This window comes from Aegilops tauschii, chromosome 1 (genome assembly GCF_002575655.3).
Source record: "Aegilops tauschii subsp. strangulata cultivar AL8/78 chromosome 1, Aet v6.0, whole genome shotgun sequence".
In the NCBI taxonomy this organism is placed as follows: Eukaryota; Viridiplantae; Streptophyta; class Magnoliopsida; order Poales; family Poaceae; genus Aegilops; species Aegilops tauschii.
The window spans coordinates 323,409,144-323,434,671 of NC_053035.3; positions in this window are offsets into that span (position 1 = coordinate 323,409,144).

Consider the following 25,528-nt stretch of genomic DNA (forward strand, 5'->3'; position numbering starts at 1 on the left):
TGAGGGAAATTTGCTACTGTCCTACAAAACTCTGCGCTTGGAGGCCCAACATGAGTCTACAAGGACAAGTTGTGTAGTAGACATCAGACACCCCCAAGGATGGAGGAGGAGGAGGAGGAGCAGGAAATCTGAAGTGCAAGCGCAAAGGCCGCCGTAATAATGGCACCGACAACGGTAACACGAGCAACAGCGGCACCGATAATGGTAACACTGGTAATAGCGAGGAAGACAACGGCGACGACGGCAACCATAACAGCGATGACAAGGCTAACAGGGACGATGGCGACGACCCCGAGGATGGAGATTACAACCCTGATCCCGATTAGAGCCTTAGAGTCGAGGAGTATGACTGTTTTGACGAACCCCTTGAGGGACCTCATCTTGAAAAGATGTGTGAGTGATTGGCCAGTACGTCCAAAAGCATAAAAATAGATCTCGGGGTCTTAAAGGCAACGAGGACTACCTCGACGACATATGGACCAAACTCCTTTGAAATGAGCAAATATTCAAGGAGAAGATGCAGCGAGCGAAGGCTAAGCGGTCTTACCCCTGAAGAAATCTACAAAGTGGGATGGATGCAGAAGATAAGGATAACATGCTCTCTAAGCATGAATGGGCTGAGGGCCTTGATCACCCTGCTAGGGGCCGATGTTCTTTATTATTATTGCTCGCTAGTTTATTATGCCATTGATATGAGCAAACATGAGACCTAAGTATTATTGTGAATATGGTTAGTTCATAATCTTTGCTGAAAACTTGAATGCTGGCTTTACATATTTACAACAACAAGAGCAAACAGAGTTTGTAAAAGTTTTTCTTTATCACTTTCAGTTTATCAACTGAATTCCTTGAGGACAAGCAAAGGTTTAAGCTTGGGGGAGTTGATACGTCTCCGTCGTATCTACTTTTCCAAACACTTTTGCCCTTGTTTTAGACTCTAACTTGCATGATTTGAATGGAACTAACCCGGACTGACGCTGTTTTCAGCAGAATTGCCATGGTGTTATCTTTGTGCAGAAACAAAAGTTCTCGGAATGACCTAAAACTTCACGGAGATTATTTTTGGAAATAATAAAAAATACTGGCGAAAGAATCAAGGCCAGGGGCCCCACACCCTCTCCATGAGGGTGGGGGGCGCGCCTGCCCCCCTGGGCGTGCCCCTGCCTCATGGCCCCCCTGGAGCTCCACTGACCTCAACTCCAACTCCATATATTTGTGTTCGGGGAGAAAAAAATCAGAGAGAAAGATTCATTGTGTTTTACGATACGGAGCTGCCGCCAAGCCCTAAACTCTCTCGGGAGGGCTGATCTGGAGTCCGTTTGGGGCTCCGGAGAGGGGAATTCGTCGCCATCGTCATCATCAACCGTCCTCCATCACCAATTTCATGATGCTCACCGCCGTGCGTGAGTAATTCCATCGTAGGCTTGCTGGACGGTGATGGGTTGGATGAGATTTATCATGTAATCGAGTTAGTTTTGTTAGGGTTTGATCCCTAGTATCCACTATGTTCTGAGATTGATGTTGCTATGACTTTGCTATGCTTAATGCTTGTCACTAGGGCCCGTGTGCCATGATTTCGGATCTGAACCTATTATGTTTTCATGAATATATGTGAGTTCTTGATCCTATCTTGCAAGTCTATAGTCACCTACTATGTGTTATGATCCGGCAACCCCGAAGTGACAATAATCGGGACCACTCCCGGTGATGACCGTAGTTTGAGGAGTTCATGTATTCACTATGTGTTAATGCTTTGGTCCGGTACTCTATTAAAAGGAGGCCTTAATATCCCTTAGTTTCCGCTAGGACCCCACTGCCACGGGAGGGTAGGACAAAAAATGTCATGCAAGTTCTTTTCCATAAGCACGTATGACTATATTCGGAATACATGCCTACATTACATTGATGAATTGGAGCTAGTTCTGTGTCACCCTATGCTATGACTGTTACATGATGAACCGCATCCAGCATAATCCTCCATCACCGATCCAATGCCTACGAGCTTTTCACATATTGTTCTTCGCTTATTTACTTTTCCGTTGCTACTGTTACAATCGCTACAAAACCCAAAAATATTACTTTTGCTACCGTTACCGTTACTTCCATATTACTTTGCTACTAAACACTTTGCTGCAGATACTAAGTTATCCAGGTGTGGTTGAATTGACAACTCAACTGCTAATACTTGAGAATATTCTTTGGCTCCCCTTGTGTCGAATCAATAAATTTGGGTTGAATACTCTACCCTCGAAAACTGTTGCGATCCCCTATACTTGTGGGTTATCAAGACTATTTTCTGGCGCCGTTGCCAGGGAGCATAGCTCTATTCTTTGAGTCACTTGGGATTTATATGAAGAACTTGAAAGACGAGAAAACTAAAATTTATCCCTCAACTACGAGGGGAGGTAAGGAACTGCCATCTAGCTCTGCACTTGATTCACCTTCTGTTTTGAGTAAACTTGCGACACCTAAACCTGCTTCTGCTATTAATGCTGATATGTTGCATGTTATTGATGATGCCACTTCTGCTATGCATGATACTTATGATGAAACTACTTCTATTCTTGATACTACTGTGCCACTTGGTGAATTTCTTGATGAACAACTTGCTAGGGCTAGAGAGAATGAAATTATTGAAACTGCTAATATTGATAAAAGTGATGATGAAGATTCTCCCCCTAAATATGAATTGCCTGTTGTGCCTGAGGGCTATGTTATGGATGAAGAAACTGCTAGAGTTTCTTGCTTGCAATGATAGAAGTGATCTTAAGAAATTATTAGCTAAGCTGAAACAAAAAACTCTGAATGCTAGAATGAAATATGATCCTGCTTATGCTACTTCACCTATCTTTGTTACTGATAAGGAGTATGAATTCTCTGTCGACCCTGATATAATTACTTTGGTTGAATCTGATCCCTTCTATGGCTATGAATCTGAAACTGTTTTGGCACATCTTACTAAATTAAATGATATAGCCACCCTGTTCACTAATGATGAAAAAACTCGCTACTATTATATCCTTAAAATATTTTCGTTCTCATTAAAGGGTGATGCTAAGATATGGTTTAATTCTCTTGATCCTGGTTGTGTGCATAGTCCCCAGGATATGATTTATTACTTCTCTGCTAAATATTTCCCTGCTCATAAGAAACAAGCTGCTTTAAGGGATATATATAATTTTGTGCAAATTGAAGAAGAGAGTCTCCCACAAGCTTGGGGAGGCTTCTCCAATTACTTAATGCTTTGCCTGATCATCCTCTTAAGAAAAATGAAATACTTGATATCTTTTATAATGGACTAACCGATGCTTCCAGAGACCACCTGGATAGTTGTGCTGGTTGTGTTTTCAGGGAAAGAACACCAGATGAAGCTAAAATTCTATTGAATAATATGTTGACAAATGAAAATAATTGGACACTTCCTGAACCAACTCCTAAGCCAACTCCGAAGAAAAGGGGTATTCTATTTCTTAGTCCTGAAGATATGCAAGAGGCAAAGAAATCTATGAAGGAAAAAGGTATAAAAGCTGAAGATGTTAAGAATTTACCTCCTATTGAAGAAATACATGGTCTTAATTTACCGCCTGTTGAAGAAACACATGGTCTTAATAACCGACACAGGTAGTAAAGGTAAATTCTCTCTATAGATATGATAAAGCTGAAATCCCTCCTACTAAATTTGCTAGCCAATGCTTAGATGAGTTTGATGATTTTATGGTTAAGCAAGAAGACTTCAATGCTTATTTTGGTAGAGAATTAAACGCAATGCTTATATGATTGAACACTTGAGTGATTATATGTCTAGAGTTAAGGGTGAACTTAAGCTCATTAGTAAACATGCTTCTATGGTTACCACTCAAGTAGAACAAGTACTTAAAGCTCATAATGATTTGCTCAATGAATTGAATAGTAAGAATAATGATTTTGCTGTTAGGGTGGCTACTAGAACTGGTAAAATGACTCAGGAACCTTTGTATCATGAAGGCCATCCTAAGAGAATTGAGTAGGATTCTTAGAGAAATAATATTGATGCACCTAGTCCTTCTAAAAAGAAGAAAAAGAAAAATGATAGGACTTTGCATGCTTCTAGTGAACCTGTTGTAGACACACCTGAGAATCCCAATGATATTTCTATTTCTGATGCTGAAACACAATCTGGTGATGAACATGAACCTAGTGATAATGTTAATGAGGATGTTCATGTTGATGCTCAACCTAGCAATGATAAGGATGTAGAGATTGAACCTGCTGTTGATCTTGATAACCCACAATCAAAGAATCAACATTATGATAAGAGAGACTTTGTTGCTAGGAAGCACGGTAAAGAAAGAGAACCATGGGTTCAGAAACCCATGCCTTTTCCTCCCAAACCATCCAAGAAAAAGGATGATGAGGATTTTGAGCGCTTTGCTGAAATGATTAGACCTATCTTCTTGCGTATGCGTTTGACTGATATGCTCAAAATGAATCCTTATGCTAAGTATATGAAAGAAATTGTTACTAATAAAAGAAAGATACCGGAAGCTGAAATTTCCACCATGCTTGCTAATTATACTTTCAAGGGTGGAATACCTAAGAAACTAGGAGATCCAGGAGTACCCACTATACCATGCGCCATTAAAAGAAATTATGTTAGAACTGCCTTATGTGATCTTGGAGCCGGTGTTAGTGTTATGCCTCTCTCTTTATATCGTAGACTTGATTTAAATAAGTTGACACCTACGGAAATATCTTTGCAAATGGCTGATAAATCAACTGCTAGACCTGTCGATATTTGTGAGGATGTGCCTGTTGTGGTTGCAAATGTTACTATTTTAACAGACTTTGTTATTCTTGATATTCCCGAGGATGATAGTATGTCTATTATCCTTGGAAGACCCTTTTTGAATACTGCAGGGGCTGTTACTGATTGCAACAAAGGCAATGTCACTTTTCATGTTAATGGCAATGAGCATACGGTACACTTTCCGAGGAAACAACCTCAAGTCCACAGTATCAATTCTATTGGAAAAATTCCATCGATTATTTTTGGAGGTTTTGAATTTCCTCTTCCTACTGTCAAGAAGAAATATGATATTCTTATTATTGGGGATGTGCATATCCCCGTTGAGGTAACATAGTGTTATTGAAAATTTCTCCGGTTCCATGTTATTCAGAATGAGTTTGTTAACAAGACTTGATCAACCTTGTTAGTGGATTCCTTTCGATGAGCATGAGATGGATGAAGTTAGAAAGCACAAACTTCTGTACCCTCCTTTTACTTTCTGTTATTTAGTTGAAATAAAGTAAAATCAGTATTTTCTGTCTGTTTTCTGAATTATCCGTGCAATAAAAAAATACCCCGAAAATAAAAGTTCTCCAAATGCCCCGAAATTGAAATATGATTTTTTTCTGGAATATTTGAGAATATCTGGCACTGAGAACATATCAGGGGGAGCAAGCACCTGGCCACGAGGGTCCAGGGCGCGCCCCCTACCTCGTGGGCCCATGGTGGCTCCCCTCCACTTATTCCTGCATCCACACACTCCTTCTTCCTCCCCAAAAAAATCACCAACCAGCTCAAGCACGAGTTCTAGCTCATTTGGTGCGATTTTCGATCTCCTTGCTCAAAGCACCTCTCACAAAACTGCTTTGGGGGATTGTTCCTTGGTATGTGACACCTCCAATGGTCCAATCAGTTTTTGTTCTAGTGCTTTATTCATTGCAAATTTGTGCTGCCTAGGTGACCATGTTCTTGAGCTTGCATGTCAAATTTATATGGTTCCAAGTAGTTCTAATGCATGATATAGTCTCTAGGCACTTGTGGGAGTAGTTGCTATCAATTTTGTTAAGCTTGGTTCACTTTTATTTGAAGTTACTAAAATTTTCAGAAATTTTTCAGAGGAAGAAATATGTTTAGGAAAATGTACCAAGGTGGCCCTTCAAGGAAGCAAGGACCTAGGCTCGCAATGCGCGATGCCGACGATGAACCACCAAGGGACGCTCAAGTGTGGGCTTGTGAATGGCCTTCAGAGGACTTCATGGATCGAGCAGGAATCAAGGAAGAATTTAATGCATATGTGCGTAACGCTGATCTTGTGAGCTTCGAGGCAGATAAGTGCCGTCAGTACCACTATCTCACTGATTCCTTTGTGAGGAGGTTTGAATTTTCATCGTCACGCAATTCTCAAACTGTCCTGTTTGATCTCTATGAAAATTCTTACACTATGGACTTAGAGGATTTTACCATTGCTTGCAAACTTCCACAATGGGGTAGTACTAGTGAGCCTCGCAAATATGAGTTTAGAGATTTTCTTGCTAGTATAACTGTGGGGGAATCTAGAGACATAGCACAAGCTACCATAGGGAGCATTCATTTTCCTGCTATACATTATTTTGCTCTCTTTATAGGTAGGTGCATAAGTGGTAAGGATGAAGCATGTCACATGTGTGTCCCCGACCTCAGTGTTCTCAGGAGTGCTGTATTAGGAGATAAACATTATAATTTGGGAGCCATTGTTGCACGTAGGTTGCATAATAATAGATTTAATGGAGATTTCTTTGGTGGAATTTATGCAACCCGTTTAGCTAATTTTCTTAATATACCCATACATGAGTATGATATTGAGTAGCCTCCTGCTTACTTAGATTATGAGGCTATGGTTCGTCATCGTTTTGTTGAGAGGAACGATCAGTTCCTCCAGTACCGACTAATCTTTGACAGACGACGCACCTATCACGTCGCTCTCCCTGCTTCTACCTTCTTTGACTTTCAGGCAAAGGGGAGATATTTCATAACCAGGGAAGAGGCAAACGAGTATGAGAGGAGGGCTGAGATAGCTCGCCTCCAAGCTGCAACCCACAATGCAATAACTGCTGCATCTCAGTACGACCCCAACTACAACTTTGGATATCCGCCAGGCCATCCGTGGCAGTAGACCAACTTAGGCCAAAAGCCTAAGCTTGGGGGAGTACGTATCTCTCACCGACATTACATTCATGTTCACACACTCATTGCTAGTTGTCGGTGCTCATACTTTTTCACTGTAATATCCATGCTAGTTTATTTTCCTTTTTATGCTTTCTTCTTGTGTGTTTGAAAAAGTTAAGAAAACCCAAAAATATATTTCCTGTTCTTCTTTTGATTGTTGGGAGCTTTCCCGTGTAAATAGTTTTCTTTTCTTTCTTTTGGGGGTCGATAGGAGAAGACCATAATAAAATTGTTGAAGTGGCTCTTATATGCATTATTGTTGATTAACCAAGAGCCCATATTGCCTTGTCTTCTCCTATTTATTGAATGCTTGCAGATTCCAGCTTAGTCCAAGGCACGTGCACTATTATTATTATTCACATCATTCGGTCGTGCAAGTGAAAGGCAATTATGACGATATATGATGGACTGATTGAGATAAAAAAGGCTGGTATGAACTCGACCTCTCTTGTTTTTGTAAATATGATTAGTTCATCATTCCTGATTCAGCTTATTATGAATAAACATGTTTGAAATGACAATTAGAGATTATAGTTGCTTATGCCATGCTTAATTAGCTAGGAGTTTATAATGGTTTACCTTGCATGCCAACATGCTATTAAAATGGTTGTGATGTGGTATGATGGGGTGGTATCCTCCTTTGAATGATTCAAGTGACTTGACTTGGCACATGTTCACGCATGTAGTTGAAACAAATCAACATAGCCTTCACGATATTTTTGTTCATGGTGGATTATATCCTACTCATGCTTGCACTCAATGTTCATTAATTTTAATGCATGTTCATGACTGTTGTCGCTCTCTAGTTGGTCGCTTCCCAGTCTTTTTCTAGCCTTCACTTGTACTAAGCGGGAATACTGCTTGTGCATCCAATCCCTTAAAACCCCAAAGTTATTCCATATGAGTCCACCATACCTTCCTATATATGCGGTCTCTACCTGCCGTTCCAAGTAAATTTGTATGTGCCAAACTCTAAACCTTCAAATGAAATTCTGTTTTGTATGCTCGAATAGCTCATGTATCAACTAGGGTTGTCTGTATCTTCCATGTTAGGCGGGTTATTCTCAAGAGGAGTGGACTCCGCTCCTCACTCACGAGAAAATGGCTGGTCACCGGGATGCCCAGTCCCATGCTTTATGCAAATCAAATCAAAATAATTGCAAACAAAACTCCCCCGGGACTGTTGTTAGTTGGAGGCACCCGTTGTTTCGGACAAGCCATGGATTGATGTTTGTTGGTGGAGGGGGGTATAAACTTTACCATTCTGTTTGGGAACCGCCTATAATGCGTGTAGCATGGAAGATATCGCCATCTCTTGGTTGTTATGTTGACAATGAAAGTATGCCGCTCAAAATATTATCTATCTCTATTTAAAAATCGAGCTCTGGCACCTCTAAAAATCCTTGCTTCCCTCTGCGAAGGGCCTATCTATTTACTTTTATGTTGAGTCATCACCCTCTTATTAAAAAGCACCAGCTGGAGAGCACCGCTGTCATTTGCATCCATTACTATTAATTTATATTGGGTATGACTATGATTGGATCTCTTTTACCATGAATTGCAATGTCTAGTCAGTCCTTGATCTTTAAAGGTGCTCTACATTTATGTTTTGCGGTCTCAGAAAGGGCTAGCGAGATACCATCTTGTTATATTATATCATGATTGTTTTGAGAAAGTGTTGTCATCCGAGATTTACTATTATTGCTCGCTAGTTGATTATGCCATTGATATGATCAAACATGAGACCTAAGTGTTATTGTGAATATGGTTAGTTCATAATCTTTGCTGAAAACTTGAATGCTGGCTTTACATATTTACAACAACAAGAGCAAACAAAGTTTGTAAAAGTTTTTCTTTATCACTTTTAGTTTATCAACTGAATTGCTTCAGGACAAGCAAAGGTTTAAGCTTGGGGGAGTTGATACGTCTCCGTCGTATCTACTTTTCCAAACACTTTTGCCCTTGTTTTTGACTCTAACTTGCATGATTTGAATGGAACAAACCCGGACTGACGCTGTTTTCAGCAGAATTGTCATGGTGTTATCTTTGTGCAGAAACAAAAGTTCTCGGAATGACCTGAAACTTCACTGAGATTATTTTTGGAAATAATAAAAAATACTGGCGAAAGAATCAAGGCCAGGGGGCCCACACCCTCTCCACGAGGGTGGGGGCGCGCCCCCTACCTCGTGGGCCGCCTGGAGCTCCACCGACCTCAACTCCAACTCCATATATTCGTGTTCGGGGAGAAAAAAATCAGAGAGAAAGATTCATCGCGTTTTACGATACGGAGCCGCCGCCAAGCCCTAACTCTCTCGGGAGGGCTGATCTGGAGTCCGTTCGGGGCTCCGGAGAGGGGAATCCGTCGCCATCGTCATCATCAACCATCCTCCATCACCAATTTCATGATGCTCACCACCGTGCGTGAGTAATTCCATCGTAGGCTTGCTGGACGGTGATGGGTTGGATGAGATTTATCATGTAATCGAGTTAGTTTTGTTAGGGTTTGATCCCCAGTATCCACTATGTTATGAGATTGATGTTGCTATGAGTTTGCTATGCTTAATGCTTGTCACTAGGGCTCGAGTGCCATGATTTCAGATCTAAACCTATTATGTTTTCATGAATATATGTGAGTTCTTGATCCTATCTTGCAAGTCTATAGTCACCTACTATGTGTTATGATCCGGCAACCCCGAAGTGACAATAATCGGGACCACTCCCGGTGATGACCGTAGTTTGAGGAGTTCATGTATTCACTATGTGTAATGCTTTGGTCCGGTACTCTATTAAAAGGAGGCCTTAATATCCCTTAGTTTCCGCTAGGACCCCGCTGCCACGGGAGGGTAGGACAAAAGATGTCGCAAGTTCTTTTCCATAAGCACGTATGACTATATTCGGAATACATGCCTACATTACATTGATGAATTGGAGCTAGTTCTGTGTCACCCTATGTTATGACTGTTACATGATGAACCGCATCCGGCATAATCCCCCATCACCGATCCAATGCCTACGAGCTTTTCACATATTGTTCTTCACTTATTTACTTTTTCGTTCCTACTGTTACAATCACTACAAAACCAAAAAATATTACTTTTGCTACCGTTACTGTTACTTCCATATTACTTTGCTACTAAACACTTTGTTGCAGATACTAAGTTATCCAGGTGTGGTTGAATTGACAACTCAACTGCTAATACTTGAGAATATTCTTTGGCTCCCCTTGTGTCAAATCAATAAATTTGGGTTGAATACTCTACCCTCGAAAACTGTTGCGATCCCCTATACTTGTGGGTTATCAGTGCCCTATTTAACGTGAATGCAGCTGTCGCTAATGCATAACCCGAAAACGATAGTGGTAAATCGGTAAGAGACATCATAGATCGCACCATATCTAATAAAGTACGGTTACACCCCAGCGTCAAGAAATTGGTTAATTGGTAAAGATACATGAATTTGGTGCCCCCCCGATTTCACCGGTTTCGGCCTGTGATTTATAAATAGCTTCGACACCTCCTTTATCACTGAGCGGTCATTTAGGGGCCTTAGCTGGTGATCCGGGCTGTTTCCCTCTCGACGATGAAGCTTATCCCCCATCGTCCAAAATGTCACAGGTTCAAATCCTGTCATCCCGACCTATTACTTCTTTCTTCTTTATAGGCAGTAGCGACGAGATCAATTAAAGTAAACCTGCATAAAAGAGGACTCCACTTATAGACATTAAGGATATTATAGTATAGAAATAGACCTAGCAGCTAAAAGAGGGTATCCTGAGCAATTGCAAACGTTCCGACACACCATTATGCTGTGGTGTTCCAGGTGGCATGAGTTGTGAAACTATTCCACATTGTTTTAAATGAAGGCCAAATTCGTAACTCAAATATTCGCCTCCGCGATCCGATCGTGGAAACTTTATTTTCTTATTACAATGATTCTCCACTTCACTAGTAGTATGGACGACGGCGAGGCCCCAGAAGTCTTTACATTTTCTCTTTCACTAGTAGTATGGGGAAGGAGTGGACTCTAGGGATACTACTAATTGATTAAGTAATCAAATTGTTGTATCACTGGAACAACCCGGAGATGGGGAAGACGCGGCAGTGGAGTCGCAGACGGAGAGGAGTGGGAAACTTGGCTGGTTCGGGTGCGGGGTGGGCCTACAGTCGGCAGAGAATAACAGGAGGTGTGGAGTGGAGGGATGGCCTGGCCGTCGGCGGGGTAGCGTTTCACCTTGAGGCACACAAAACAGCACCGCTGGACGCCGGAGGCTGGAGCAGGTGGTCCTGGCAGCGCTGGGGGAATAAGACGAGAGATTGAAGAAGAATGCCGACCATTTGATGTAAATCCAACGCCTTGCTTAGGCTTCGACCTTTGTATTTTTATTTTTTGCGGAAGTGCTTAGGCTTCGACCTACTGGCCCACATATCAACCAGTCCATTTGGTTTTTTAGTCCATTTGGTGGGCTGGGTGAAACAATGATGTAGCATCTATGCAGCCCGTTTATATATTATGGTAGAATTTAAAGCCCATTTGCATTTTTCTCGAAATCCGCGGACTTGCTGGGCTGGGTGAAAATATCATGTTGGGCTGGACGGAGAAATGTTATAAAAACATAAACACATGATTGCACGTCTATTACTGCATTGGTCAGTAAAATCTTTGCAAGCTTATGTACGCAATCACTAGGAGTTAACTTGCCAAGTTATATATAAACAATTATTATTATTATTTTGTAAGAACTTCCAATTTATGAAATTAAATATCATTTTAATTTGATGAGTTAATAGGACGTGGGGTATTATTTTTTTAGGCTAGATGTGGGACAATTGAGTTGGTTCTAGGGAAAAGTACTGGGAGAAAACTCAGTTTACATCGAAAAAGAAAGTGGGAGAAAATTCAGATATAGGATTAATGAAAACGAAAAATAAAGGAAGTGGGAAGGTCTATAAAATGGTTGGACGAATGATAGGTTTAATGAAACCTTATATTGTTTCTATTATATATATATGTAATAAAATAAGATATATATATATATATATACTATTATAGAAGGGAAAATGTAGGTTCAGTTTTGCATTCTTATAGAAAAATAGAACTGAGTTGTGCGTCGTCTTGAAAAAACAAACATAACTTGGGCTGCTGATGTTATAGACAAGCTAGGTTGGGAGGCCCAGAGGCCGCTTGATACCTGCTGGATCCAAAAAACGTTGAAACATGTCGTGGGCTGCCCATGTTAAACAACAAAACCGGCCATGGACCTGGTGGGCCCGGGACTGTCAGCCTCTCGACGAACAGTTGTCTCCCGATTCCTCTTGTTTTGCTGACCATGTTGGGAACGACAGACGGCGGCGGCGCAGCGAGAGCACCAAGACGGAGGACGACGTCGAGACCTCGGACTGACCAAACTGGAGCGGGGGAAGACGCAGGCGGAGGGGAGTACGAGGGTTGACTTGTTCGGGCGTAGGGTGGGCCGGTGGAGCCGCCGCCGCCGGACAATGTGTGGGAGTAGAGGGATGGCCTGGCCAACTCCATAGGCTATGATGGCCAACCGCTGTATAGGAAGAGGACAAAAGATTGAACAAAATAAAGAAATACAAATGGATAGGTGGTTGGTCCCATATGTCTGTGTACGAGACCTGCTGGGTCCACCTGAGAAGGGGAATATGTTGGGAGGAAGGAGATTCAAGGCACGGCAGCCGAGTGAACTAGTTACATACATAAGCAAATAGCCACTAAAAAAAGCAAACAGGTTAATTGGTTCTTAGAAGAAATATTTCGGACAAAACAGATAATAACGACACATAGGCTAATGCATGAAACACTCAGATGATAAAGGTGCTTAAACAGATAAAGTAGAACATCTAGACCTTCCTGGCACGCTTGATCATGACACTACAGCTGTCTGTGTACTCGTCGGTTACGGGAAGCAGACACGCCCTCATGTCCAAGATCCGCCTGTACATGTCGTAGCATGCGCATGCGTCCTTGGCCGTGTAGGTTATGTAGGCTAGATCCAGAGGTACCTCCCACGTGTTCAGGTCCTTGGTATCGTTATGTTCTTTCATGTTGGCGTAGCAGGGGTCGATGATGGTCTCGGTGAGGTCAACCACGGAGTCCTTCTCCTGTCCGTTGCCGATTATCTTGTATTGCTTCTGGATGTCGACAAGCTTGTTGCACCAGATGGCCGAATCATCGCGTTCTTCCTTCTCTCCACCATAGCGAAGGTGCAGTCGGCGCTTCCGATGAAACGGGCGAATGCTCCAGAACCTCTGATGGCCCTACAGCAGTGGTAGACGAGAACCTCGTCCCACACGCATACCTGGGCGACCGTGATCCGCTGGTCCCTATCAGGAGAAGAATGGATGGGCACAAGGTCTAGTCCTGTGACCTTGTGCTTTCTCGTCCTGTAGGTACTGCTTGAACACGGTGAGGCATAGCTTCACCGAGTCTGGATCGTTGGTGTACATCACATTCAACTTGGTGCAGCCATGGGACTTAACGGCGAACTCAAAGGTGAACTCCTTGCTGAAGTCCATATCTAGCAGGCTCACCCCTCAGATCACCATTGGAGTCTCTTCAAGTGAACGAGTGGATAGGCGGCGACAGCAGTTCATTTTTCAGCTCTTGGGGAACTAGATTCAACAGTAAATTGAGTGTGTACAGGCGACAATAGTTACTACCCCTCCCTCACCCGTTGCACGCCCGGCAAAACATGCACCCTCGGCGCATTCAAATGCCTCCATTAAGAAACCTATTCCGGCCACACGTCGGTTCACGAGCGGGTCTGTATTGGTACTATAATAACAAGTGTTAGTGGTCACTTTACTTAAATTTAATTAGCTTTAATAGAAATTTATTCTTAAAACAAGCAATGCATTGGCTCATTCTATCAGTGCCACAGGATCAACATGCACAACAATTAGAATTATTATTCTCAGGACGCACATGATCAGCACATTTGTCGCACTTTCACACAGATAATACTACCAAGTTTGAACTATTTGTTATGGTTGATGTCCTCTGCATCATCATGCCGTGTTTCCTAGCTTGCAAGATTCAGAACCAAAAAATCAGATTCAAATAATAAGTACATCAAAGATGCCTACACATCTCATTGATTCCCAGCTTGCAAGATTCAGAACCAACAAATAAGATTCAAACAATAAGTACAACAAAGATGCCTACACATCTCATTGATTCCTAGCTTGCAAGATTCAGAACCAACCCATTAGAGCCTTTTGATAAATGGAATATCGGGATTAAATCCATCTTGGCTAGCCGTGTCATACGACCCAAGGACTTGGCGAATGCTCTTGACCATCACAACATCTGTAATTGAGTATTCCTGTTTGCACAGATAAGAAAGAACATGATTACTATAATAGTGGCACTAGTTGAAGCAAACTTTATTTCCAAAATGAGAAAAGATTGCGATAGAAAAGCTTTATTTAAAAAATAGAACATTAGCACAGTATGACAAAGCACAATCATGTTGATAAAGGACAATACTGACCAGTGTGAGGGGCCCTATGCCGCCACGACTCGATGTGGTGAACCTGCAACTCCACTCGGATGAGTCCAGCCTGGAGATCCATGATTCAATTCATGCGCCTTTTTCTGCAGTTCACCTGAAATGAAGCTAAGATTGCATCATTCAGCTAGCAAGCAGTACTTGCTCTCGTGAGCTGGCAAATTCTTCTTTAGTAGTTGCACTAAAATTCAGCAACATTATGGTTGGCTGTCCTACTCATGTAAGGTGCAACTATAATTTGCTTATCCTTTTGTGCAGTTTCACTAAAATAAAGTGCCATTGTGGTGACAGTGACGACTCATCTTGCAAAGGCTAATAAAATGTTCCACGAGATTACCAGCAGAATTTGATGGAGATTTTGGAAACTCCAATCACCATTTTGTGTAGTTCCACCAAAATTGAGAGATGTTGCCTACGTGACAATTTAGTTGAACTACAAAGACACTCATTCCAAAAAAAAGTATTTTGTGCAGTTCACCAAAAGGTCATAATAGCAACAAGGTGAAATGGATATCCCTATCTGCACAAAAAGATAGAAAGTAAACAGTTGCTAGTCAATAAGAATATAAGAAACATACACGAAATGAAAAGAAGCATCTTAATTAGGGGTGGGCATAAAAACCGACGAACCGAACACCGAACCGAAACCGTAAGCGAAAAAACCGAATTTTTGGTTTTTATCATTGTTATAGGAAAATCCGGTTTTTGGACACACTAACCGAATTAGTTTTTGTCAGTTTGATTTACTACCGTTAACCGTAATAGAAACCGAACTATGTGGTGCGTGAACCTTCCAGTCTGAGCTATTGTCGCTAAAGATGCATGCAAGCTGCCGCGCGCGCGCCCACATGCGTGCAATCACGTCCATGCAAAGCCCAAAGCAAAATGTGGGTTCACGTGGGCTAGGTTGTGAGTCCATGGGCTTCACTAGGGACGTGACTCAGTGTTTTTTTAAATGACTCGGTGGGTTTCTTAGTATAGCGCTGAGCGGCTCGCCGTTGTAGCATGTTTAGTCCCACCTCGTCTGCCATAGAGGAAGGAGGTAGCCGCTGGCCTCTACATAAGAGGTCGTGTGTGTGATTGGATAGACACTGGCGCAAAGCGAATTGGTCTGCTCTCGGCACTTCGGTATACATCGATTACGGAACCGAATTTGTCGGTTAACCGAAATATCGGTTAGCTGTTTTGTTGTGCCATTTTTGGTTTCTAGTTTGTAAACCAAATTAAAAAAAAGATTGGTAAAAACCGAATTTTCAGTTTCTACCGAACGCCCAGGCCTGATCTTAATTATGTTCATGGCAATCACGCAAGGACAGTTGAAAATTTAAAATGTCAGCAATGCTTCATGTTACCGGAAGCATTACGATCAACAAGGACATTTGTCAAATATGGGATTACTTTAATGGTGGCATTGCTTGTTTACCAGATATAGTAAATCAACAGCAGCTAAAGAGTTGTTTTAAGGGCATGGGACCGTGGGGACACCATGTCACTCAACAGCGTAAAGAAGCAACTTACTTATCGTACTGGGGAAAATAGCAGGAGTACCATTTGTAACATAGTTTAATTGCATCATATCACTGGAGGCATTAGATTAACAATAACACTGGTTAGACATGTCCTTAAGGTAACAGTGTGATCGCTTTATTTTACATGCGCCCTTACATTAACAACAGCAAAAAGTTGGTATAAGGACATGCGACAATGGATGCATCAGCACAATGTACCTACAAGGAGGCATAAAGTGGTGATGCCGAGTTTGTTCATGCTCTGTGAGGGCAGCAAATCTAATCATGGAGACCTTTTACTATGTGAGGGCAGCAAATCTAATCCTGGAGACCTTTTACTATGTGAGGGCAGCAAATCTAATCCTGGAGACCTTTTACTATGTGTTGGTATAAGGACATGCGACAATAGATTCGAATGCATGAAGTAGCTTTACCTCTAATAATACTAAAAATTTAGGTGGATTGGGAAGAGCTGATGGAAGTAGAAAAAGATGCACATGTAGACACGTGGGGAGCTGGGGCAGTAGAGCAAGGCCGCTTTCAAAGAACTTATACCTGAGGGTCGTCAGGATGTCGGCGGCGGCAGGTCGGATCTACGCACAATACGGCAGGGAGGAAGAAGGGTCGGAGGACCTCCCGAGCCGGCGCTGTGTCGGAGAGAACGGCACAGGCAGAGGATCGGGCCCCGCCGGCAGCTGTGGGTTTCCTCCCTCGCCAACGATGACCGCGTGAACGATGCACCTTATTCCTCTACACACACCAGCCGAAGGGATCCGGCCGGATCTATGACCAGCGGTGAGCAGAGAGAAAATGTCGCTACCGCTGTCTTGTTTAGATCTGGAGAGGATGAGAGAATGAAGAGAGCAACCCTAGTAAAGCAAGCGCTCAGGCCCTTGCGTACATATATAGTGGAGTGATTATCTTTTTCTCTCCACAACAAGCGTTTCAATTTGTGTGCGTGGCATTAAAGAAAAGAAACTCTCTATTAAGGTGACTAACTGTACGACTCCTACTTACTAGTAGTAGTATTGTTCACTTGTGCTCCCCGACCCTCCATTCATTGAACAACCCCACGGGTGAATAAACATACAATACTAGTATTTATATAGGACGAACAAGCTCGAACTATTTTCGCGTAGTTAAAAGTTGAGGGCGGGGCTTTTCCTGGGCAGTACGCGCGGGAGTTTTCATGTAGGCGGTTTGACAGAGAGGCGAGGAGGGTGAGGGAGTAGCGGATTCAACTTACTCACTGCTGGAAAGGTCGGGCTGTGCGATTTGACGGCGTGTTAGTGCTGGAAAGACTTGTGATATGACTACTCACTATAGTCATGAATTAGTGGCGCTACGACCGGGGTGATGCCCCCTTCCGTTCCACACTCTAATCTGGTGCATGACACGTCGACCCGGATGTTGGCTCTCCCACATACCGGTGAAGTACGTAGTTAGAAGGAGCAAAGAATCATGCGGTATATATAGTGTATATACTAGTACTACTACCCACGTCGGAGGAGTGCGATGTTGGGTAACGTAGCAATAATTCAAAATTTTCCTACGTGTCACCAAGATCAATCTAGGAGATGCTAGCAACGAGAGAGAGGGAGTGCATCTTCATACCCTTGAAGATCGCTAAGCGGAAGCGTTACAAGAACGCGGTTGATGGAGTCGTATTCGCAGCGATTCAAATCGCGGAAGATCCGATCTAGCGCCGAACGGACGGCGCCTCCGCGTTCAACACACGTACAGCCCGGGGACATCTCCTCCTTCTTGATCCAGCAAGGGGAGAGGAGAAATTGTGGGAGAACTCCAGCAGCACGACGGCGTGGTGGCAATGGAGCTCGTGGTTCTCCGGCAGAGCTTCGCTAAGCACTATGGAGGAGGATGAGGAGGTGTATAAGGAGGGAGGGCTGCGCCAGGGAAGAGGTGCGGCTGCCCTCCCACCCCTCCACTATATATAGGGGCAAGGGGAGAGGGGGAGGCGCCCTAGGGTTTCCCCTAGGGGGCGGCGGCCAAGCAGATTGGATCTCCCTAGGGAAAATCCTAGGGAGACTTGCCCCCCAAGCCAAGCAGGTGGAGGCTTGCCTCCCAAGCCAGGTGGAGGCGCCCCACCTCCCCAAGTAACGTGGGAAAGGGTGTGGGGGGCGCACCACCCCTTAGTGGGCTGGTTTGCCCCTTCCCCTTTGGCCCATGAGGCCCTCCAACACTTGCCGGGGCTCCCGAAACACCTTTCGGTCATGCTGGCCATAGCCTGGTACCCCCGGAACACTTCCGGACTCCAATACCCTTCGTCCAATATATCGATCTTCACCGCCGGACCATTCCGGAACTCCTCGTGATGTCCGGGATCTCATCCGGGACTCCGAACAACCTTCGGTAACCCCATACTATTTCCCATAACAACTCTAGCGTCACCGAACCTTAAGTGTGTAGACCCTACGGGTTCGGGAACCATGCAGACATGACCGAGACACCTCTCCGGCCAATAACCAATAGCGGGATCTGGATACCCATATTGGCTCCCACATGTTCCACGATGATCTCATCGGATGAACCACGATGTCGGGGATTCAATCAATCACGTATACAATTCCCTTTGTCTATCGGCATGTTACTTGCCCGAGATTTGATCGTCGGTATCCCAATACCTCGTTCAATCTTGTTATCGGCAAGTCTCTTTACTCGTTCCGTAACGCATGATCCCGTGGCTAACTCCTTAGTCACGTTGAGCTCATTATGATGATGCATTACCGAGTGGGCCCAGAGATACCTCTCCGTCATACGGAGTGACAAATCCCAGTCTCGATTCATGCCAACCCAACAGACACTTTCGGAGATACCTGTAGTGTACCTTTATAGCCACCCAGTTACGTTGTGACGTTTGGTACACCCAAAGCATTCCTACGGTATCCGGGAGTTGCACAATCTCATGGTCTAAGGAAATGATACTTGACATTAGAAAAGCTCTTAGCAAACGAACTACACGATCTTGTGCTATGCTTAGGATTGGGTCTTGTCCATCACATCATTCTCCTAATGATGTGATCTCGTTATCAATGACATCCAATGTCCATGGTTAGGAAACCATAACCATCTATTGATCAACGAGCTAGTCAACTAGAGGCTTACTAGGGACATGTTGTGGTCTATGTATTCACACATGTATTACGGTTTCCAGTTAATACAATTATAGCATGAACAATAGACAATTATCATGAATAAGGAAATACAATAATAACCATTTTATTATTGCCTCTAGGGCATATTTCCAACATGCGAACCATGGCAGCCCAGTGAACCAGCAGTAGAAAACAATGTGGTGATATGGCCATAAAAAACAATGCGCTACGGTCTAGACTGTAGCATGTACAATACTACTCCTCTTTGTTTGGATCCCTGAGTTAGAGCTAGTTTGGGTTGAAATAGCCTCAAAGTATCCAAACAGGAGGGGTTAGTTTGAGGTAGTTTGCTCTAACCTAGCTAAATAAACTAGCCCGGTGGAGAGGTTCTAATTGGGTTAGTTCTCCTCGGGCCCACTAATAGGGAACTAAAAAAAATCTGCCCTGCCCTCACCAGATCGCTCCCTCCGCCCCCTCGCACGACTCCTCTCTGTTCCCCATCGGGCCGCCCGTCCAAGCACCGCTCCGCTACTCGCCCTCTCTCTCCTCCGGCCGCCCTCTCCCTCCAGCCTCCACTGCCCTCCTCCGGCCGCCCTCTCCCTCTGGCCTCCGAAGCTCGCCCCGCTCCCCCTTCACCGGTCGTTTTTCTCCCTCTGTCGTGCGCGGAGGCGGCGCATCTACCAGGGAAGTCATGAGAGGGGTGAGTTTGTTCGTTCCTTCTCTGTCTCACAACCATATCATTGATCTTGCTCGCTCTAGAGCTAATTCTGATTTGGAAAAGTAGATCCTGATTAAACTTGGTATAGATTTGTGGTGCACGCATGGAATTGTTTGATGCTGCTTGAGGAGGTAATAAATCTTTCTAGAGTCCCAAAGATTCAGTTAACCTTTTTAGGTATTTCAGTTTCAGGCTTGTATTATTTCTAGAGGCCCAAAGATTCAGTTCACCTTTCTAGGTATTTTAGTTCAGGCTTGCATTATTTCTAGAGGCCCAAAGATTCGGTTCGCAGTCATTGGCAAGCGGCCCTGCTACCCATGCCGATGTCGACCTCAACTCGCAAGCGCCAGCGTCAGAGGGGTTCCCGGGGCTTGGGATCTACAAAGCCTTCCTCCAGAGCGACGATGACGAGCTCCTCCCTGGGTGCGCGAGGGGCTCCGGGCTCCCTCCCTATCGTGAATGACTTCCGTGATGAGTTAGCTCATGCTTTGTTTCATGGAGTGTATTTTCTTTTGTGAAGCTTGATTGACGACTTGTATGTTTAAGTGGGATATCTCATTTGTATGGACAAAGTAAAATTTATCATGTTTTGCATGCTTGATTTGTAAAGATGGTTCGTTTATGTCAATTGTGAGCGGGAGGAGGCCACACAAGAGCCAGCCACACCAAATCCGGCAGGAAATAGGGTCCAAAGTAGTCAAATGATTGAGAAAAAAGCATTTATTGTCAATCTAACCCTGCCATCCATACACCTCTTTGGATAGAGTTAGTTCAGGGTTAGAATCTAACTCTAACCTCTAACTGAGTTAGAGTTGTCCTCGTCTCGGTTCATCGCCATCATACTTTCCCCATTCCTGTGTTTTCAGTATCCTGCGAATCAAAGAGGCCCTTAGACTGGTTTAGGTCTGGTCGTTTTTTATAAATGTGTTATGTCCAAAATTTGATGAACCTGCTCCGGTTTCTACAAAAATAATCTGGTTTCATGTAGTAATTCATTTATTCTTCTTTGGGGGTTTGCATGTAATTTGTGAGGTCTGAAATGTAAAGTACCCTAGCATATGCTCCGAGTCGTGCATGCACTACGACCTAGATGCTCTATGTCCCACATGTCGGCGAAAGGGAGCACGTGGAAATAGCATAGGAGTACATATAGGAGGATAAATGCGCAAAAAATATGTACTGTGAAGCGTAGCTGCGGTTCGAAAAGGAGACCTAAAGTGATGACAGGTATAGGTCGCACACAGCCAACTAGTGGTACTAGACATACAACTACTTTTTCCCTAAAAAAAGAGGTACGAGTGCTCAGTACTCCTATTCTATCAACACGAGTCCCATCTGATAACAGCGTCCGTGCTACAGCTAGCTCTTCTCCCTCATTTCTTTCTTCTAATTCTAAACTCAGCCGACGCGCGGTGGACGGGGTGGGGATTTGCCGATGGTCGGTTTGCTCAACTGCGGCCCCACCTCACAGTGAAAACATTACGACTGGAATAAAAATGCCATATACTCCCTCCGTTCCTAAATATAAGTCTTTTTTGATATTTCAAATGGAATACAACATACAGATGTATGTAGACGTATTTTAGAGTGTAGATTCACTCATTTTGCTCCGTATGTAGTCACTCGCTGGAATCTCTAGAAAGACTTATATTTGGGAACGGAGGGAGTACTATACTAATAAAACATTAAGGCCACGAGGCGATGCAGTGCTGGTTACAGGAGGCAAGAAGAAAGATGCATCCATCGACGACGTCCACCTCCTCGACTCAGGGCGCCGGCCCACCGAACGGCGGCTAAGTAGCAACGGCTTCCGTGGCCAGGTCGATGTGCTTCTAAACAATGGCGTCCAAAGATTCTAGCCGCCGGAAGAAGGCCAACGTCTTTCTGTCCTTGCTGGCCTTGTAGTGGCCTATGTAGACGATTTCCTCGTAGACATGGATGTGCAGGTCGACAGTTTCTTGCATGGCGAGGCGTTGTGCGGCGAGTGCGGCCTCGAGGTGCACATTCTTCGTCGCGACCTCCGGCACCTGCAGGTCCATCAGGGCTTGAAAGAGTTCGTCACCATGGAGGCCAATGAGGGTGGCAGGCAATGAGGAGCCTGGGCGCACGGGCTGGAGCAGTACGGCAAGGTCGTTCGCGCGCTTCTTGACGGCGGTGAACTTGCGGACGGAGTGAACCATCATGTCATCCATGCGAGAGGCGAAGCCGGCGTCGGCGAGGGCTACGACGCCGGCGGTCGCCAGCACCGTCTGGGAACACTGCGCGGTGCGGGGTCACAGGCCGACGTCTTGGATGATTTGGCTTAGCCGACTGCCGCTCGCGTCCATCGCATCCATAGGTGCTTGTGGCTTCTGGTCACTTGGTCTTGGATTGGAGTGAGCAGTGTTGCGCAGAGACTAGGAGTAGATGGATTGGAGTGGTGGGGCGCCTTTATATGAGAGTCGAAACTCTGTTGCATTCACATCGTGCTGGCTCTATTCTGCTTCTCCAATTAATTCCCTCTGCATGCTAATTGAGGATGCATCATTGACCGTTCAATGTCTCGGGAACCGCTACCCTCTCTGTTGGGGATATAACTACTGGGTATGAACCGCCTAGGAGGGGCCGGGTCATACCACTGGCGGCTTACCAATGAAGATGGCGGATCATACGAGCCTGTTGACGGCCCAAGACCCAGAGGTGGCTTAAGGCCCAGGTGGATGAACCGCCATGTATATATGACTTGTATTGTAAGGCATGTGTAGTTAGTCACCGAGCCGAACACGTTGTGTATGAGCCGGCCGGGACTCCGTGAGTCATCGGGCGTCAACCTGTGTATATAAAGGGATGACCCGGCGGTGGCTTAGGACAAGAGACAAGAGATCGAGAACTAGGTCAAGCGTATTTTTCGCTCCCTGGTAATCAAAACCCAAGCAATACCACCTCAAACTGGATTAGGCCTTTACCTTGACCGCAAGGGGCCGAACCAGTATAAACTCCCTATGTCCTTTGTCCCCTTTAACCCCTTTAAGCTAACCGACATCATCGAGATGGCTCAGCGTGCACGACCCGCCCGGGTTCAGCCCGCCGTAAATCACGCCTTTCTTGGTTTCATCCATGGGGCGGAAGGCGAGGAAGGATCTGTGTCTGGTGGTGAGATGGCCATCTACTCTGATGGTGAGTCATCCATAGGCGAGACTAATTCATTGTATCAACTGCAAGACGGCCGACTTGGGGGCTGTTCCGATGGTGATAGTATTCCGGACCCCTATGAGCCGCCGAACAAGGTCGCGATCTTCATGGCCGGTACAAAGCCGGTGCTTGGTTCAACAACCGCCGCGGCTATAACCTCCAGTTCAATGGCTGCGGCGGCGGCTGGTGCTAGCGGTTCTGCGCACACGCCGGCTCAAGTTCTCACATAATTGTTGGAGGATCTGTTGACTTTCATGGGGGTAGAGGTGACCCCGGACAACCAGGAACAACATATGGTTGATGTGGCAAAACTGCGAGATGAGATCGCTCAAGCCAAGGAAGAGCTAGCGGCTGAGAATGCTAGGATGGCTGCAGAACGGGCTATTTTGGACGCCCAGGCACATCGGATTCAAGCAGATTCCTTCCAGATCACGTTGGATCAGAATGCTTCAAATGAAATCATGAGGAGGAGGCATCAGACTCGTTTACCTTCAGTTTATGAGGCGAGGAACCTCTTCAACACGCCTGGAGCAGGGACTAGTGACCCGCCGGTGGTGAACCGGGCGTTCGAAGCGCCTGGGACTGGAGCACCGGTTCGGCCGCGTGCGATGGACCCGACACGTTTGAATAATACCCCGCCTCAGCATGTTCCGACGCCTCTGGGTCATTATTCTAAACCATTTGATTAATATGATTGCTACGGCAACACGACTGGCGGCTCTACCAGTTGAAGGCGAGTCTCCAACGGCGACAGAGACACGAAGGGCCAGAGAGCTTCTTCAAACAGTTGTGGCTCAATAGGCGGCTTATTCTTACAGTCGCGAGAGGATACACTCAACCCCCCATTCAAGCCAGAGTTATAGCAGGCACATTGACTCACTAGCAATTTCAAGCAGTGAACAACGCTGTAACCAGCCTCGTGGGCATGACCCGACACGTGATGGTGCCAATTCTCAGACTTTGGTGGATCAGGGCAGAGCGCGTTGGGAGACCGAGCTGGTGGCTCAGCAAGCGGCTCATTAGTATTCTCTGGTTTATTCGTCAGCTTCGGTGGAGGCAGGCGTAACCTCTAGGACCTTGGGTGTGCCCTGTTTAGTGTCGGCTCTGCATAATGAGCATTTGCCCAAGGATTTCAAGGGTCCTCGCAAGGTGCCTAATTACACAGCAGATCAACCCCCTGAAGCTTGGATTGAAAGTTATGAGATGGCCATGGAGATGCTGGATGTTAGCGATGCTGCATGTGCTAAGTATTTCACCATGATGTTGGACGGGCCGGCTCGCACTTTGTTGAAAGGGCTGCCCGCTAACTCCATTGGGTCATGGGCGGAGCTGAAGGCCCGTTTTATCCATAATTTCAAAGACACGTGCAAGCAGCCAATGTCAATCCTGGATTTGGATTCTTATGTTCAAGGTGAGGGCGAGTCAACAACCCACTGGGTGCGCCGGATCTCAACTACTATACACTCGTCAGACAGTATCAACGTCGGCTCAGCGGTTTTGATGTTGGAGAAAAATTGCCGTTTCCTCCCCCTCAAGTAGAAGCTTGGGCGGCTTAAGCGCCACTGCAATGACATGTGGGAGCTCATGGCAGCTCTTGTCAAGTATGCCGACTCTGATAGCACCAAAGACCCTGAATCTGATGAAGAGAAGGCTGGCAAGGGGAAGAAGAGGGCTTTAATCCGCAGTCTGGTCAAGGGAATCAGGAGCAGTCTGGTTATCAGAGTAATCCAAAGCAGTTAAATGGTGGACAATACCATGTCTTCACCACAAGTTTATGTAAGAGGGACCAGAAGCTCCGTAAAAGGGCAGTAAACACGGTTGAGCTGACGATTCCTCGGTATTTAAGATGGTCTGAGCAGCCTATTGTGTGGAGTCGTGAGGATCACCCGCCCCGGGTTGATAATCCGAGTCATTTGGCTCTGGTGGTGGCACCTCAGGTTGGAGGGTATAGATTTACTAAGTTACTCATGGACGGGGGCAGCAACATCAATATTTTATATTACGAAACTTTTCGTCGCATGAGTTTGACTGACAAGGATCTTAAGCCGTCAAACACTGTCTTTCACGGTGTGGTGCCGGGTAAGTCGGCGTATCCAGTGGGCAAAATATCTTTGGAGGTTGCTTTTGGAGATGATTATGATGCCAGATCCGAGACATTGACTTTTGAAGTAGTTAAAATCAAGAGCCCTTATCATGCTCTGTTTGGGCGGCCGGCTTATGCCAAGTTCATGGCAAGGCCTTGTTATGTTTATTTGCAGCTTAAGATGCCAGGTCACAAGGGCACCATCACAGTGCATGGAAGCCGGAAGATAGCCTTGGAGTGTGAGGAAGGCGATGCTGCTTATGCTGAGTCTGTCTGTGCAACAGAAGAATTGAAATTTTACAAGGATAATGTCGACCCGACGGATATGACATCCTTGTAGAAGCCAACCACAGAGCATGACCCCCTGTTGAAATTTAAATCGGTGGATGACACTAAGATGGTTGACTTTGTTCCTGGCTATTCATCCAAGCAGT